The sequence below is a fragment of the Mobula birostris genome, chromosome 1 (assembly GCF_030028105.1).
Source record: "Mobula birostris isolate sMobBir1 chromosome 1, sMobBir1.hap1, whole genome shotgun sequence".
In the NCBI taxonomy this organism is placed as follows: domain Eukaryota; kingdom Metazoa; phylum Chordata; class Chondrichthyes; order Myliobatiformes; family Myliobatidae; genus Mobula; species Mobula birostris.
In genome coordinates, this window is record NC_092370.1 from 173,252,398 (window position 1) to 173,270,208 (window position 17,811).

The 17,811-nt window shown below is 40.1% G+C and overlaps 1 pseudogene; it reads right to left on the minus strand.

Annotated features, from left to right (window-relative positions):
* Positions 1-17,811, minus strand: part of LOC140193902 (paraneoplastic antigen Ma2 homolog) — a 48,635-nt pseudogene that overhangs the window by 13,156 nt on the left and 17,668 nt on the right.

The following is a 17,811-nucleotide window of genomic DNA, read 5'->3' on the forward strand; positions in this document are numbered from 1 at the left end:
GGATGACAATTTAAGCACCGGGCCAGATTGAAATTGCTCGGGTGTTGGGGCACAACGAGAGGGCTGGGCCAGTTCAGCTCACTGTTCTGTGACTCGGCTCTGTGGTGAGCTAAGGATCTGTGGTTGGACTCTTTTTTCAGTTCAGAATGTTATTTGCTTGCATTTATTGTTTGCATGATTTGTTTTTTTTTCTCTCTATACATTGGGTGCTTGATGTTCTTTTTTTTAATAGGTTCTTTTGGGTTTCTTTGTTTACCGGCTGCCTGTAAGGAGACAAAACTCAGGGCTGTATAACGTATACATCTTTGATAATAAATGTACTTTGAACTTTGAATATTTAGGTTCTGCGAGGTCCTTTCTTTTATCAGCTACTAGTAGGAGATTTAAAGATTAAATCTATTTGTTCAGAGTTAAGGAACAGGAAGATTCTGTATATTTTGTTATAGTTATATATGTTCACAGCTGTTAAGATGCAGCTAGTGGAACAACTCTGTAGGCAAACGTTAGAGAAGTTTGTATATAATAGAAGATAGAATATTTCAATTTCCTTGGTAATGGCTGAGGGAAACCCAGTTACTGGCAAAAAAGGTGATGAGTTCCTGAAATATACATGGAAGAATTTTATTTAGTAGTTTCTTTCTGCCTTATGAGTAGGGATAAAATGCTTTGATCTCGTCCAGAGAATATTGGAGTGCAAATTAACTGGGTTAAATGGGTGAACAGCTGGGTCACAGAGTCTGTGGTATAATTAGGTCTTGGTTACTACAACTACACAAAAACTCACAAAATCAGAATGAAAGTAAATCATCCCCAATAACAAATGGCAATCTAAGAAGGGGAAGATAATTTGTTCTCAAGTGTTCATGGAAGAGTGAAAATGCCCAACTGAAGGAGATCCGGTTTCAGTAACTTGTCAAGAACTGAGCACAGATGGACTGGATACGATGATTGGCCCATTAAATGGTGAATGAAACGTGAGAGTCAATCTCAGGTTCAACTTCAACTTCAACTTCAACTTCAAGTTTATTGTCAACCAACCATATACACCTATACTGCCAAATGAAACAACGTTCCTCCGGATCAAGGTGTCCAACATTGTACATATACTCACACACATCACATAAAGTAATATTACCAGAAATAAATTAACAAATAATAAAATGTATTCCAGAAAATTGACGTTTAGCATATGGTGCATTTACGACACAAGTTAAAAGTAAACAATATAATGCTATATACTTCATACATGGTGAGACCTGGATGGTGTAAGGGAGTTCAGTAGTCTCACGGCCTGAGGGAAAAAGCCGTTTGCCATTCTAATGCAACACACACAAAATGCTGAAGGGACTTAGAGGGTCAGCCAACACTTACGGAAATGAATAAACAGTCAACATTTTGTGCTGAGGCCCTTCTTTGAAACTGACAGGGAAGGGGGAAAACACCAGAATAAAAGGTGGGGGGAGGGGAAGGAGGTCTAGCTAGAAAGTGATAGATAAAGCCAAGTGGGTGAAAAAGTAGAGGGCTGGAGAAGAAGGAATCTGATAAAAGAGGAGAGTGGACCATAGGAGAAAGAAAAGAAGGAGGGGCACCAGGGGGAGGTGACAGGCAGGTGTGAGGAAGAGGGAAGAAGCCAGAGTGGAGAATAAAAGATGAGGGAAGGGAAGAGAAGGGAAAAAAACTACCAGAAGGAAAAATTGATGTTCATGCCATCAGGTGGGGGCTACCTAGGTGGAATATGACGTGTTGCTCCTCCAGCCTGATAATGGCCTAATTGCTGCAAACGAAGAGGCCATAGACCAAAATGTCAGAATGGGAATGAGGAATGTAATTAAAATGGTTGGTCACCGGGAAATTCTGCTCTTGCTCGATGGAGTGGAGGTGCTCAACAAAGTGACCCCCCGATTTACGTCGGGTCACACCAATGTAGAGAAGGATGCAATGGGAGCACAGGGTATAATAGATGACCCCACCCCCAGAGAGTCACAGGTGAAGTGCTGTCTAACCTGGAAGGGCTGTCTGGCTGAATGGAGGTAAGGGAGCAGGTGACTGGGCAGTTGAACTATTTCTATCACTTGCAGGGATATATGCCTGAAAGGAGGTTAGTGGGAAGAGATGAATGGACAAGGGAATCAAGGAAAGATGGGAGGAGGTAAAGATATGTTTATTGGTAGGATCCCTTTGGAGATAACAGGAGTTGTACAGAATGATGTATTGGATGCAGAAGCTGATAGGGTTGTAGGTGAGGACAAGAGGAACTGTTAAAGCAGCAGAAAGATGGGTTGAGTGTGGATGTTCAGGAAATGGAGGAGATACAAGAGTTGGCAGCATCAATAGTGGACGAAGGGAACCTTTGTTCTCTGAAGAAGGAGGATATCTCTGATGTTCTGGTAAGGAAAGCCATATCCTGGGAGCAGATGTGGCAGAGAAAAAGGAACTGAGAAAAGGGAATAGCATTTTTACGGGAGACATCGTGCGAAGTGGTAGTCAAGATTGCCATGGGAATCGGTAGGTTTATAAAAGATGTCAGTAGACAGTTTGTTGCTGGAGCAGAAGGTAGAGATTGAGAGAGTGGAGAGAAGTGTCGGAAATGGACCATGTGAATTTAAGGGCAGGGTGAAAGTTGGAGGCAAAGTTGATGAAATTGACAAGCTCAGCATCGGTGCATGAAGCAGCACAAATGCAATCACGAATGTAGCACAGGAAGGGTTAGAAAGCATTACCAGCAAGGGCTTGGAACATGAACTGTTCTATGTAGCTAATGAAAAGGTAGACATAGCTGGGGCCCATTCATGTGCCCATGGCTACCATTTGGGTTTGGTGAAAGTGAGAGGAGCCAAAGGAGAAATTGTTGAGGGTGAGGAGGAGTCCTAATAGGTGTCCTAATGCTTAGTGCTTCCTGGTGATGAGAGGGGGGTCAATGAAATTGTGGGACAGGTAGGAGGAATCCTTGACAATGCTTAGGGCCCTGTGTGCACCATGCTCCAGAGAGATACATCTGATGGGTGGAAGAAAAAACCCAATTATTCTCTCAGCAGTCCTCACAATCCTTTGTAGGGCCTTGCAGTCAAATGATTTGCAATTCCTGTACTAGACGGTGATGCAGCTGGTCAGGGCACTCTCAAAGGTGCTCCTGTAAAAATTGGTTAGAATGGGAGGGGAGTCAGCCTCAGTCACCTCGGTCTCTTCAGGAGGTGGAGACACTGCTGTGCTTTCTTGACTAAAGAAGGGGTATTGAGAGCCCAGGTAAGATCATCCATTACGTGCACACCTAGAAACTAGGTGCTCCTAACTCTTTCCATGGGGGAATTGTTTATGTGCAATGAGGAATGGTCAGCCTGCACCTTCCTGAAATCCATAATCACCTCTTTAGCCTTGTCCACATTGAGACTTGAGTTGTTATGTTTGCACCTTTCTAAAAGCCACTCTATCTTCTCCTTGTACGCTGTCTTGTTGTTGATGAGGCCAGTCACTGTTGTGTCATCAGCGAGCATAATGATTTGGTTTGAGCTGGATCCAGTAAAACAGTCGTATCATCAGCATGAACAGCAGCAGACTCAGCACATAGCCTTGGGGCGCCAGTGCTCAGCATGATGGAGCTAGAGATGTTTCTATCAACACCAACTGACTGGGGCCCTTCGGTCAAGAAGTCAAAGATCCAGTTACAGAGAGACCCTATGCGGACAGTTTAAGCACCAACTTCTAAGGGAGGATCATATTAAGTGCTGAGCTGAAGTCAATAAACTGCATCCCGCTGTATGGGGCACCATTTTCCAGGTGGGACAGGGTGGAATGGAAAGGAAAGGCTATGGTATCATCAGTGGACCAATTTCAGCGATGTGAACTGGAAAGGGTCCAATGTAGCAGGAAGATGATATTTAAATCAAACCATAACCAGCCGCTCAAAACACTTCATTCTGTGCCACTGGACAGTGATCATTAAGGTAGGTTATTATCGCCCCCTTGGGCAGTAAGGTTTGATGACGGCTGCCTCGAAGCCTGCAGGGACAGATGTTGAAGATGGCTGTTAGAACCTCTGTTAACTAGGCTCCATTGTCCCTCTGCACCTAACCAGGTATGTTATCAAACCCTACTGCTTTACCTTGGTTTCCCTGGCCAGGGTCTTCTCAACATCAGCTACATCCTACAAGGTACAAGGTGCAGACAATTATACAAACAAGGCATTTTCTGATGAGAATAGATGGCGTACCTAAAGTTAGAACTCCATGAATACCAAAACAATGACCAGAATAAAGAAAATGAAACTTTATGAGGGTTATTGGTTACAGAATATGATAAGGAACCAGGCAAAATGCAGAGCAGAACTGTTATCAGGACAAAGTATGAAACACTTTACAGGTAAGAAAGAAACAAAGAACCTACAAACTTTACAAATACTCTGGTGCACAAGGAATGGTGGCGTTAATAAGAGACAAGAAGAATTGCTGTGGAGGTTGAGCAGTGAGTAATTTTAAAATACTGAAAAGATAGTGCATCTGTCTTCACAATGGTAGAGAAAATCATGTTTGCAGTGGAGATGTGGGTTAATGTAGACAGGAGATTTTAAGTTCCCTGACATCACTCAGAGTTAACAAGTCATCTATTCCTGATGGGAAATATTAATAGTTTCTGATGGAAGTTAGGTTGGAGGTACTAAAAGAGGTGTTAGGGATATCTTTGAAAGATTTGAAAGCAATGCAAAACTCGCACGGAGGAGATGTAATGAGCTCTCTGGGCCTGTGTGGGGAGCCAGACAGCATTTGGTTCCAAGGCTTCTAGAGCACCTTATTGGTTAATTGTTGTTAAACCATTAGTGTTAACTGTTTAACCTTGTTAGGTTTATTTTGATAGGCTCAGGGATTCTGGGTCACCTGTACTATTCAAGTGGACATTCCTCCGTGTTTATCATGGGGTCCTGGTTTTGAGAATGTTTTATCTCATGGTCGAGCCACCAATGTTCTGTCGGTGTTCCTATGTATAAACTCTGCTCGCCATCTCTACATGGGAGCCTGTTTTTCCTCTGCACTTGGTTCCATCATTGCCTGTGCTCACCATGAGAGGACCGGTGAGACTGGGGCAGATCAGCCATGGTTTATTGAATTCAGAGCAGGTGTAAGGGGTTAGCCCCTATCCTAACTGCTTTGTTCTTAGAAATTTTCAGCATCTTCAGACCGGTCAGGGCATCAAAGGAAATGGTGAGAAGGCAGGTGTATGGGGTTGAGTGGGATCTGGAACTAGCCATGATGGAATGGAGGAGCAGACTCGATGGGCTGAATGGCCTAATTCTGCTCCCATATCTTATGGTCTTATGGTCTTTAGGACAAGGGAACAGAGTCAACATTCCAGGTTAATAACTCTTGATCGTAACTGTTTAATGGTCATTGTTCTGAAATGATAATTAGGTTTCTCTCTATACAGTTGCTTCCTGTCCTGCTGTGTATTTTCAGTATTTATTTGAAGCTGATACAGGAAAGAGAACGTAACAAGTAGAAACTGGAATAGCCCAATTTAAATTTTAAGACGAGATGGAATTGGAAGAATTGAATAAATTATTGTGGAAGATACATGGACTTGTAACAGGCAGTTGACAAATTGTAGCATAACAGACTAGTAAACTGGTAAAGCATGGTATTAAAGAATGATGGTAATTTGATATGTAATTTCCCCAAGGAGAAATATCTGATGAGCTGACAATTTTCAGAAACGTGATTGTAGCTGGACTTTCCTAGAGGTCTCTATAAGACTCACTGAGTTTGGTATAAAGAAATGAACTTAGCTTGGGTTCATGAAGTAGAAGTTCAATTTGTGCAGTGCAACACTGAAAATAACGAAAGAAGGTTAATGCATATTTCAGAAGGATGCAGGCAAACGTAATGCTAGTAAATATGGCACAATTCACTGAGAGTAAAACAACCTGGAGAAGCACTGAGCCAAATGATACTATTCAAAGCGTTTAGAGATTTACCCTGTGGTCACCCTGGTTTCACTTCATCGGAGACGTGCCCATCGTCTGCTGAGTATTTTTGGCATTTTCTGCTTTTATTGCTGGTTTCTTACAATTCTACATGAGAGAGGCAGCTTTGGGATATGGGCATGCCTCATTTAAAATCCTTTAAAACTCTGACTTTGTCATTGAAATATTGAATACAAGCACAAGGGATTCACGTTTAAATGCTTACAAATAACTTAGCAAGTGTACGCAATATAATAGATGTCAATGTCTTGGAAAAGTTTCAGAGGATGTAGGATAGGAAAATGAGACAAGTGAAAATGAAGAGGAAGGATTAAAAACAGAACTTTCATTGATTGAAGGTACAGGGATGTAGCATTAAGGCAACAAATTAGTCATGGTCTCATTTAATGGCAGCAGGACTGAATAGACTCCAGATGTGCTGTAAGTTTCTCTGGGTCAGTCTTCTGTACCAGCTAGCCCTGCCATAACTGATACTTGCTGAAGAAGATTCAGTCTCTCAAAGCAGCTATGTATCATTTCCCTTCTAAAGCAATCCTCTGTTCAGAACAAAAATGTCAAGAAGCCCCTGGTAGAGAGTTGGCTTCCCCATCAAAGTTCAAAGTAGATTTATTATCTGCATTTGACCATATCCTATCCTGAGACTGATTTTCTTCAAAGGTTCATTTTAATATCAGAGAATGTATACAGTACACAACCTGAAATCCTCACTCTTTATAAACATTCATGAAACAAGAACCCTAAAGAATGAATGATAGAGATATCATTTACAGGAAAAAAGAAATACACAGTCACCTCCAACCAAATATGCTTCTAAATCCTTCTGTGTCCCAGACCTGAGGTTTAGGTTCTATATGGCTAAAGTATTACTTGCTTCATCACAAGACGGGTAAAAAATGAAAAATAAGTAATTATATTCTCACTGATTTTTACAAGAAATATGATAATTTATTTCCTGTGTTGTTTGGTATCATTAGAGATATAAGTACAAGCACTGGCTTGTTCAGTGTAGTTGTCAATGTATCGGAGCACAGGCCACCACTGTCATAAATAGATTGCTGGTGTATTTTCACAATAATGTGATCAGTGGACAGTAGTACTTATGGGTTCACTGTTGTATTTACAGTTGGCCTGCTTCATTGAAATTAGCACTCTTCTGTATCTGTATTCTATATGAATGTTGTGAGTGAATTCCATTGCAAATTCAAAAATCTATTTGCGTATCTCACAGCCCATTCAAACTTACTTATACTGTCTGTTTTGCTTGCTTGATATATCACATTCACAAGGCATATGAGAGTATTAGTTTTTATAATTTTGCATCCATACACAACTACATATCAATCAATAAAATCATGCACTCGGGAGATGGCTTTAACTGATGTAAGAGAGAGAGAGAGAGGGAGAGAGAGAGGGAAAGAGGGAGGGGGAGGGAGAGGGAGAGGCACACAGACACTGGGTTTACTACGTGTCTTGTCTAAGACCACGTTCTCTGTTACCCGTATCACGTTGCTATCAGTGACATGATCATCACTGAGAGGTAAGTCCGGTGACTGTAATGTGTCCAGCTTGTTGGATGCAGTTGACTCAGGTGTGTTCTTCAGTTGAGCATCCAGTATCTGGTCCACATGACATCTCCATATCTGATACCCAATATCCACTGTGTACATCAGTGGTTCAGTTCTGGTACCTATCCTACCAGGAGTCTACTTGTCTTCTGGGTCATCACATGCTAGGACTTCTGTCCAATCTTGAAACTCCTTGCTGCTTCACTTGGCAACTGCCTGAACTGTTCATTCTGCACTTCCCTCCATAGATCTGGTTTCAGGAGGTCTATGTGAGATCTCAGCTCATGAACAGCATTGAAGGTGTTTGATTTGTTGTCACATGAATAGAGTTCCAATACATAAAAAGAAAGTCATCCTCCATGAGCTGTAGAGAAATGACTCCTTGGCCATCGCCTTAATGGACTTCTTGAGGGTTTGGATAAACCTTTCAGCTAACCCATTTGTTGCTGGGTGGTGAGGAACTGACTTGAAATCTTTGATGCCATTTTTCTTCATGAACAGTCGTAATTCTTCTGACGTGTATTGTGGTCTGTTGTCGCTCACAATTTGTTCTGGTAAGCCATTACTGGTGAAGATAGTCTTTGCTGAGGTGATTGACTTCATTGGAATAACATCCGGCCACTTTGAATGAGCATCCACAGCAATCTGAAGCATGGAGCTCATGAATGGCCTAGCAAAATCAATAAGTACTCTTTGCCATGGTGATGACAGCCACTCTCACAGGTGTAATGGAGCCTGTGGAAGTGCATTTTGAACTGTCTGGCATCCAGAACAGTTTTTGGCCAAATTTTCAATCTGTTTATCTATTCCCTTCTCAAATATCTTCTGATTAGCATTAAACAGCTGTGACAACACCTATTAGTCCCATTGGGGCTGTAGTCTCCTGTTGATGCCACACTGAGAGCTTTGGTTGTGTGCCAGTCTAATGAGATTCTTCTCAACTATTCACAACCGAACAGTGATAAACCTTCACTTCTCAATACATAAAGCTCTAACTGCTGTGATTGGCCTCCAAAAGTCACATTTACCTTCAGTTTGCCTTTGGGAGCCACTTTTTCACCTGTGTAGATCTTTAGCATCACTGAGATCTTCTCTAATGGTATCTTAGAAAACAGTCTGTTGTAGTCAGCCCCTGGAATCATGGACAAAGCAGACCCTGTATCCAGCTCCATTTTCAGTTTTACACCGGACACCTCTACTGTGATCCATATGAGTTTGTGATCTGCTTCAGTAATATGATGCAATTCTAGTCATGACAGCTCAACTTCATCAGACACTGTGTTGTCTGTTTCACATTCGAACACTTTATGTATTTGCCTATTTTTGTGTGTGAAACTCTTCACTCTGTGTGGTTTTTCTCTTCTGGCTGTGCTTTTTGTCTGACTTGCACACTTGCTCTACGTGACCTTGTCTGTGACACTTTCTGCAGACTTTTTTCTTGAACCAATGGTCATTTGTGTCATGGGAGGATTTGCTGCCTCAATAACATTTTTCACTTTTTGCACCATTCAGTGACATTTTGTGCATTTCACATTCGAACCTCCTTTTCTGTAGTACTGTTGTATCCTTTGCTGCAGTCTCTAACAATATTGTAATGGTCAATGCCTGTTCTAAGGTTAGGTCTCTTTCTGACAGTAGCCTCATTTGCATGCTTTGACTATGCATGTCACATACAAGCCTGTCCCTTAATGCACCAGAAAGTCCATCTCTAAAGTCATAGTACTGGGAAAGTTGGCGCGATTCTGCAATGTATTAAAAATGCTTTCATCATTTGACTGGTTCCTCTCAACTATTACCAACGGTTTAGGGCTCAAGTGATTTTGTAAAATAGTAACAACTTTCTCGAATGTCTTGCTTGCTGGCTTTTCAGGGATTACTAAATTGGGTAAGAGACTCTAGGGCCTTGGGCCATTAAGCAAAGAAGCGTAGGGGCTTTCTTTTGCTCTTCCATGTTGTTTGCATAACAACTCTGTTGCAGCCTCTTGCTATATGACTCCGAGCCTTCATTAGAACTATCAAATTCATCAGCTTTCCTGACTGAAGCCATCAGCACATTATTTTCACTTTAAATTCGGCACGGTTTTCTGTATTACTCATGGGTTCTTCGGCTTTCTCATGTTGTTTAACTCTCACTGTTTTGTCCTGTAACTGTCAGTGCAGTCCATGATATTTTCTGACATTCAGCTCCATACTTGTCGCCAATTTGTTGTGTCTGTGCATAACTACATATCAAATAAATAAAAGCACACATTTGGGAGATGGCTTTAACTGATGTACTCACATTTCAGTGAGACAGAGAGAGAGAAGGAACAACGTGCATGCGTGGACAACAGCACATGCGCAGACACTTGCATCATGGGAGGATTTGCTGCTATGATCAATACATAGTGCTGGGGAGCAGGAGTCATTGCTCTACAAGAAATACAAACGTAGATCCATACATTACAATAATCATTTCCTAAGTATATAAAATTGTAAAGTTGATCTATGGGTTGCATGCTTCAAAGGATGAATTGAAGTTCAATATTTCATTATATTGTGAATATTTTATAATATAATAAAAGTATGTTCTGATGTTTCCATTCTTTTTCCTTCTGTGCTAAAATGTATGATTTCATGCTCAATACAGTACTTTTTCTATTCTTTTGTGTGTGACACTGATAAAGCTGTGATGAAAATTTTAAGTTTCCTTCATTTCCCTACACCCATTTCACCACTCTCATTTATGCAATATTAAACCTGCCAAAGGCAAGCGATATATTCCTAACAATTCTGACATGACAGTTTTGAAGCTGGCATTTCAATTTAGAGTGTGGCATTGCAGGACATAAGTAGTTTAAAAAAATTGGCATTCTTGATACATCAAGCTCCTGGACTTGCTAAATGTTTGGCAATGCTGAGTCAAACTGGTCACATGACTGGCCACCTTTGCTAGGATGAGCAGGTTCAGTGCAAATCAATGATCAACACTGACACAGTCCCACCTTGTGAGAGGCTTTTCTTGCCCACATCAAAGCAACTGGAACTGGATTTTGCTGCCATGATATCTGTAGCATATTAAGCAATTTACCCAACCTTTGCTTCCCTCTTTACTGCTTCTGCTGACAGTTCTGCGAGTCTAGGATTACAAGCTTACTCTAAAGAAATCATGGGACCAAACAGGGCAAAACTGCACAGAATCATTCCACAACTAGTCCTGTTACTGGAGTCCCAACAGTCACTGATCACAGCCTAATGTCTTTGATTCTTACAGAAAATCTCTGAAGAAAATACACTGAGTCTGGGCTGGAATCTTTTCACACAGATAATTTCTTGGTGATGGAACAAAGATTAACTTAAAGACCTAATACTTCATTTGGGATTAAAGTTCTTATGCAATTTAAAGTTTATTATACAAGAGAACTAGTACGACAAGCCTCTGCATTACAATAAGATGAATTACACATAATTCAAAGCAATGTATTGCAGCATCAACGAAAATGCTGGAAACACCCAACAGACCAGGCAGCATCTTGAGAAAGAGTAACAAAGATAACACTTCAGTTTGAAGCTCCTTGATCAAAACTGGTGGTTTTCAGCAAAATTATACCATTCAGAAGAAAGTCAGATCTCTTCTTCTGTAGATGTCTGAGCTGCTGAGTATTTTCAGCATTTTGTATTTTGTTTATGAATTGTGCTTAAATCCTCTTAATTATTTATTCTGAAATGAGGTAAATATTGCATGACAGCATTACATACATTTGGTTAACATTGTGACGTTACTAACCCGGAATCTGTGTGATTCTGCAGAGTCTCTATTAACCATTAAGGACATTTTTGGTACCACTGGTTTTGGAAAACAACTGTTTTCACTGCATTTTAAAATGTACACAATAAAAATGCAAACATTCGCATTGCCTAGTTAATATCTAAATGAAGTGTACTTTCACAAAACCACAAATTAAACAGATGGAATGAAGACAACCAGAAGTTCTGGAAGAGGAGCTTGGTGTGGTTGAAAAGTACTGCAGAAAATTGCAATTGAAATGGATGAAAACAGAGAGTGTCAGAAAACCTGAGCAGGTCAGATTGCTTCTATGGTACAAGAAACATAGTTAACATTTCACATCAACGGTTCTGATGAAGAAACACCGACCTGAAATGTTATCTCTGCTCCTTTTAGCTTGTGTTACTCATACTGCACCTGAAACACTTCTGTGCATGATCAAACATAACTGAGAAGAATGGGTTTACTCATTTCTACTTGAGAATTCTCTGCTAATATTAACACATTCCTTGTACTAATCCTGCCCCACCTCCTTAAAGCAATCTTGCACAATCAGCACAAAAATGACAGAATCAAATATGCTTTGTTGACAATGCAAGAGAGGAAAGGGCTGTTGTGCATAGCATGGAAGGATGCTCTTTGGGAACTGACAAGGCTGAGAGCCTCCAGATTCTGGGCCCCCAGGTTTGAAGGTCTGAGAGAGAGATGAGTAAAAAGTGACTCTTAACATATGCTGGGTTGAATATCTCAGACCAGATCCAGTATCTCCAATTGCCGTAGCCTATGCCCATGTTAATTTGTACAAATGTCAGGGATCACTCGTGACATCCCAAAGGACCCTACACTCCCATAGCATGATCTGATGGGTGAGGGTCTCTAGTAGTGCAGAAAGGAAGCAAGGTTCTCAAACAACCCTAACAATCCACAAAGCCTTGCCTGCAACTTTATCAACTTAAAACTTTGAGAGAATCTTTTAAAAAATTGAAGAACTATATTTTTTTTCACAAAGAAAAAACACATTTTTCCCTTACCTGCAATTCCCACTGCAGTCGATTGTTTTTTTCAGTACACCTAGCCCAGTGCAGAATCCAAGATGTGAAGGCTGGGAAAACTCAATGAGCTGAACATCTTTCATCTGCCATGAAGTAATGGCAGCAACGACATATCCAGAACATTGAGTAGCAGCTTGCACTTATTTTCAGAAAAACTCCTTTGAGAAGTTCCAAGGCTACCACTGAAAGCCAATTTGTAAGGTTTGACAGAAGCATCCTGATGTATTTCAGAAGTCTTCCAACCTCCGCACTGCAAGTGGACATTACAAGGTGATGTTTTAAGTAGCAGTGGCAAGAGCCAAAAGGTAGCATTGCAGCTCTAAAGAACTCTGATTAGACCACACTTGTGGTATTCTGTTCAGTTCTGGCTTCCTCATTATATGTAGGAAGGATGTGGAAGCTTTAGAACAGGGGATCTCAAGCTGGGGTTCATGGACCCCTTGGTTAATGGTAGAGGTCCATGGCATAAAAAAAGACTGGGAACCCATGCTTTCAAGAAAGTGTGGAGGAGATTTACCATGTTGCTCCCTAGATTAGATGAGGAAAGGTTGAGTGAGCTAGGGTTTTCCTTTTTGGAGTGAAGGAGGATGAGAGGAAATTTGCAAGATGTGTGTAAGATGACAAGAGATATTGATAGAGTGGATAGCCAGAGTCATTTTTCCCAGGGTGGCAATGGCTAATGTGAGAGGATTAGGTGGAATATCAGAGGTAGGTATCGCACACAGAAAGTAGTAAGAGTGTGGAACACACTGCCAGGGTGGTGTTTCAGGAGACACATTAGACACACTTCAGAGACTCTTAGATAGACACATGGATGAAGGAAAATGAAAAATTCTGTGGATGGGAAGGGTTAGAATAAGCTTGGAGTAGGTTAAAAGGTCAGCACAATATTGTCAGCTGAAAAGCCTCTACTGTGCTATACAGTTCTATTATGTACGTTCAATCTCAGAAAGAATTTTTTTCTTGCAAGCAGCTGGTGATTGAGGTGCAAAGGTCTAACCTTTGCACTGTCAATGACTGATATCTGGCAAGTTAAACTGATGTCCCACCAGTTGCCCATTCTTTGTGCAACTTTCAATGGCATAGCTAAGATGAAGGTAGATAAAAGCTCTATTTCAGCTTGAGATGCTACCTTAGCTAACAGGCAGTTGTTCTGACGTTTCAGTAGCTGGGGAAACAGATTCTTCTCCATAATCCTCTAAATATTTTCTTTTTTTCTTTCCTGCTGAGATGAATAATGCAGGCAAGGAGTGCTGCTACATCTGAGCGTGTGCAGCATTGAATTCTGAGTATGAAACACTGAGTATCCTGCTTCTGAGTAAGAAACACTGGAAGTGGAGAACATTTTAAGCTTTAGATAGTTTCTCATATTTTTTACAACATAGAAGGAAGCTATTTGGTCCATCAACTATTTGTGGAGAATTCCCATTATCCATTTCCCAACTATGTCCCTATGACCTATTGTCTCTCACATGTCCGTCAACTCTTCCGGACACCCACCTACTTTAGAAGTAACTTAGAGCCACCAGTTCACCCTCAGAATGCATCTTTGGAATGTGGCAGTAAACTGGACCACCCGGAGGAAATCCATGCGGTCACAAGCAGAAAGTACAAACTCCATACAGAGAGTAAGATCAAACCTCACTAATATTCAACTTATGCTTTACAATCAACATTTACCTTAATTTTAACCAAAGTTGTAATTTCTTTCACGATGTTGCTCAGTGTAGCTCTGTGGCAGTTGCATAGTTTATTAGATGAACCTGCTAATTGCTTTCCTGGTTCTTTGGATTTTTTTTAGTGTAAACACATGAGGGTTTTGTGAATACATGAAGTAATTAGCACAGAGTCCAAATCCACAGAGCCCTGAATCAACAATAACACAAATCAGGATTCTGTTGAGAGGGTGAATTCAGTGAATTGAGAGAAAGAAATTGTGCTTTGCATTTTAAGGATAAGTCTGAGTGGAATTAATGAGTGAGGGCAGCCTAAATTCAGAGTGAAATAGACCATAAGGTCAGACCACAGTTGGAGTTTTGTGAGCAGTTTTGTTCAAAGTTTAAAGTAAAATTTATTCACAGAACAGTAACTGTAAGCAGGATCTGTAAACTGTAATCAAACTGTGCAAATGCAGATATAAATAAAGAGCATCAAATAATGATCATGAAATAACAATATAACAGAGTCCTTAAATGAATGTAGCTATCCCCTTTTGTTCAAGAACCTCGTGGTTGAGGGGTTGTAACCGTTCTTGAACCTCATGGTGTGAGTCCTGAGGCTCTTATATCTTCTACCTGATGAGAGGAGTGAGAGAAGGGGATGGCCTGGGTGGTGAGGATCTTTGATGATGGATGCTGCTTTTCTACGGCAACATTTCATGTAGACGTGCTCAATCATTGGGTGGGTTTTACCTGTGATGTACTGGGACAAATCCATTATTTTTTGTAGGATTTTCCACTCAAAGGTTTTGGTGTTCCTATACTAGGCCATAATGCAGCCAGTCAGTATTCTTCCCAGTTTTTATAAGAAAGAATGTGCTGGCATTGGCAAGGATCCAGAGGAGGTTCACAAGAATGATCCTGGAAATGAAAAATTTAATGAATGAGGAATATTTGATTGCTCTGGGCCCAGACGTGAGGAAGTTTCAATGAATGAGGAGGGATCTTATTGAAACCTATTGAATATTGAATGGCCTAAATAGAGTGAATGTGGAGGTAATGTTTCCTATAGTGAGGGAGTCTAGGACCAGAGGGCACAGTGTCAGAATAGAAGGACATTCCGTGAGAACAGAGTTGAATAATTGCATTAATCAGAGGGTGGTGAGTTTGTGGAATTCATTGCCACATACAGCTGTGGAAGACAAGTCATTAGGTACATCTAAAGTGGAATTTGATAGATTCTTCATGAGTAACATATGGGGAGAAGGCTGGAAGATTGGATTGAAAGAGATAATAAATCAGCCATGGTGGAATGGCAGAGCAGACTTGGTGGATTGAAAGGCCTAATTCTGCTTGTTTGTCTTATGGTCTTATTATTGGAAAGCAGGCAATTAATTAGCTGGTGATGACTGTCAGGTTTTCTGTCTTTAAGTATCCACTTCAATTTACAGTCCAGTGCAAGATATTCCTCATTGTTAACAGAAATACTGTGTATTTCTTTGAGATGTTAGACCTAAAGAGAAAATGATCTATCTGTTAATAACCTTTGAACATTAAAGATGATATCAAATTGAAATGAGCAGAATACATTGTAACAAAGCTTTAATGGTAAAGCAGTAGATTGGAAAGCTTCAGAAAGCAACAAAGAGTAACTAAAAAATTAATAGAGGGAAAAAATTGTGAGTAATCCAGTAAGAAATACAAAAATAGATGGCAAAAGTTTCTACATGAATAAAAAAGAGAGGCCACTGCAAAAAATATATGTTAGTTCCTTAGAGAATGAGACTGGGGGATTAATAATGGAAAAAAAAAGTCTAGTATTTGAATAAAGTTTTATTTCTATCTTTATGGTGGAAGGCACTTACAACAGTGGAAATTCAAGAGGAAAAATGGAGAGAGGAACTTAAAATAATTGCGTGTATTAAAGCCTAAATAGTCATCTGAATTTGCTGGTGTGCAGCCCAAATTCATAAAACAGCAGCCATGCAAATGGTGAATGTTGAATGTTTGATATTTCAATAATATTTCAGTAATCTTGTATATATATTTTTTTGATTAAGAATTCTTGTTTGTATAGATAATTCATTATGGGTTATATGTAAAAATACATTAATTGCATACATCATCATGCTATCATGTGATACATGAGCCTCATTTAAAGCATACTTGAGCTACACCCGTATTTTTGGACTTTGAATTAATTGAATGTTTTGAAGTTACAAAACATTGCATTGATGAGGAGATATTTTTAAAACGAACCTGAGGTGATTACTGACTTGTTAAACGTAGCAAGCCATTTGAAATAAAATAAAACACAGTGGGAGCACTTGCGAGTAAAAAGGCACCTCAGCATGTGTGAGAGACAGTCTTCAGAAGGGAAGACACTCCATCGTTTAAAAAAAAACATAACTGGAAGAATTCAGGGTTCATAATTAGGGGAAACAGTACCGGGTGATAATAACCATAAAAAAGATCAGAAATCACTAGCCACATCAGAAAGATTGTCAAGTTTGATTACACAGTGGGCAATTGGTTCATGTATACTGAGCTACTAGACATTATTTTGAAGCAAATAAAATAACTAATGAGAAGCAGGTACCAATTTTACTGAGTGCATTGGGTTTAAAGGCATACAGTGTGCTTCAAAGTTTGACTGCTCTAACCATACCTGCAGAAATGAGCTTTGCTACTATTGTCAAAGTGATTGCAAGAACACTTAGAACCAAAGCCAATGATGATTGCAGAAGGCTTTAGGTTTCATAAGCAGAATCAAAAAGAAGGGGAGTCTATTTCAGCGTACATGGCTGAAATGAAGGAATTATCTGAGCATTGTCAGTTCAGTAATGGGCATCATGATATTCTGAGAAATCACATAGTTTGTAGAATCTTAAAAGAAAGCATTCAAAAATGACTCCTAACTGAAGCACAACTTACATTTAAAAGAGCAGTGGAAATCGCTATTTCAATGGACACCACAGACAGAGACACAATTCAGTTGCAATCAGAAATGAAAGTGAGCATGAACTTGAAAAATCTAAACAAAAACCAGCATGACCAAATAAATTGTGCACTGTTGTGACAAGGCTCACATATGCCAAACAAAGGCAGATTTAATAGCAAAGCTTGCAGAAAATGCAAAAAGAGGACAAAAACGAAGAGTATGTCAGGCAGACAAAATAAATAGACTGCGCAGGGAAGACAAAAAGATAAAAGTTCAAACTGCAGTTTCATAAAGAGCACTAATTTGTATGCTGTTGATGAAAGATCTGACAATGATGAGAGTGACACAGGACTGTGTAGCCTTAAGATTTACAATGTGAAAAATAACAAGAGACAAGTAATACGGCTTACACCAGAAGTGAACGGCAAATTAATTAAAATGGAATTGGACACTAGTTCAGCTATTTCAGTCATTCCATAAAATGAGTTTGAACTGCATTTCAAAGATACTAAATTAAAGCCTGCAGAAATCCATTAAGAACTTTATACTGGAGAAAAGATAACTCCTGTGGGAATGACATCCATAACAGTGAAATACAACAAGCCACATTGAGCTTGTACATGGTGAAAACAGAAGGACAAGCATTGTGAGGGCATGATTGGAGATCCATCCACCATTTCCCTGCTACATTCCCTGCACTGAAGCCAACTGAAAGAAAGGTATTGGATGATGTCAAAATTGTCTCCATGCTGTACACCATGAGTTGTTACCCATCAGAGGACAAACAAGTGTTTGTACCAACCCATGTGCGTCTGGCTGGAAAACATATTTGACCAAGCAAGGACTATACTGCTCAGA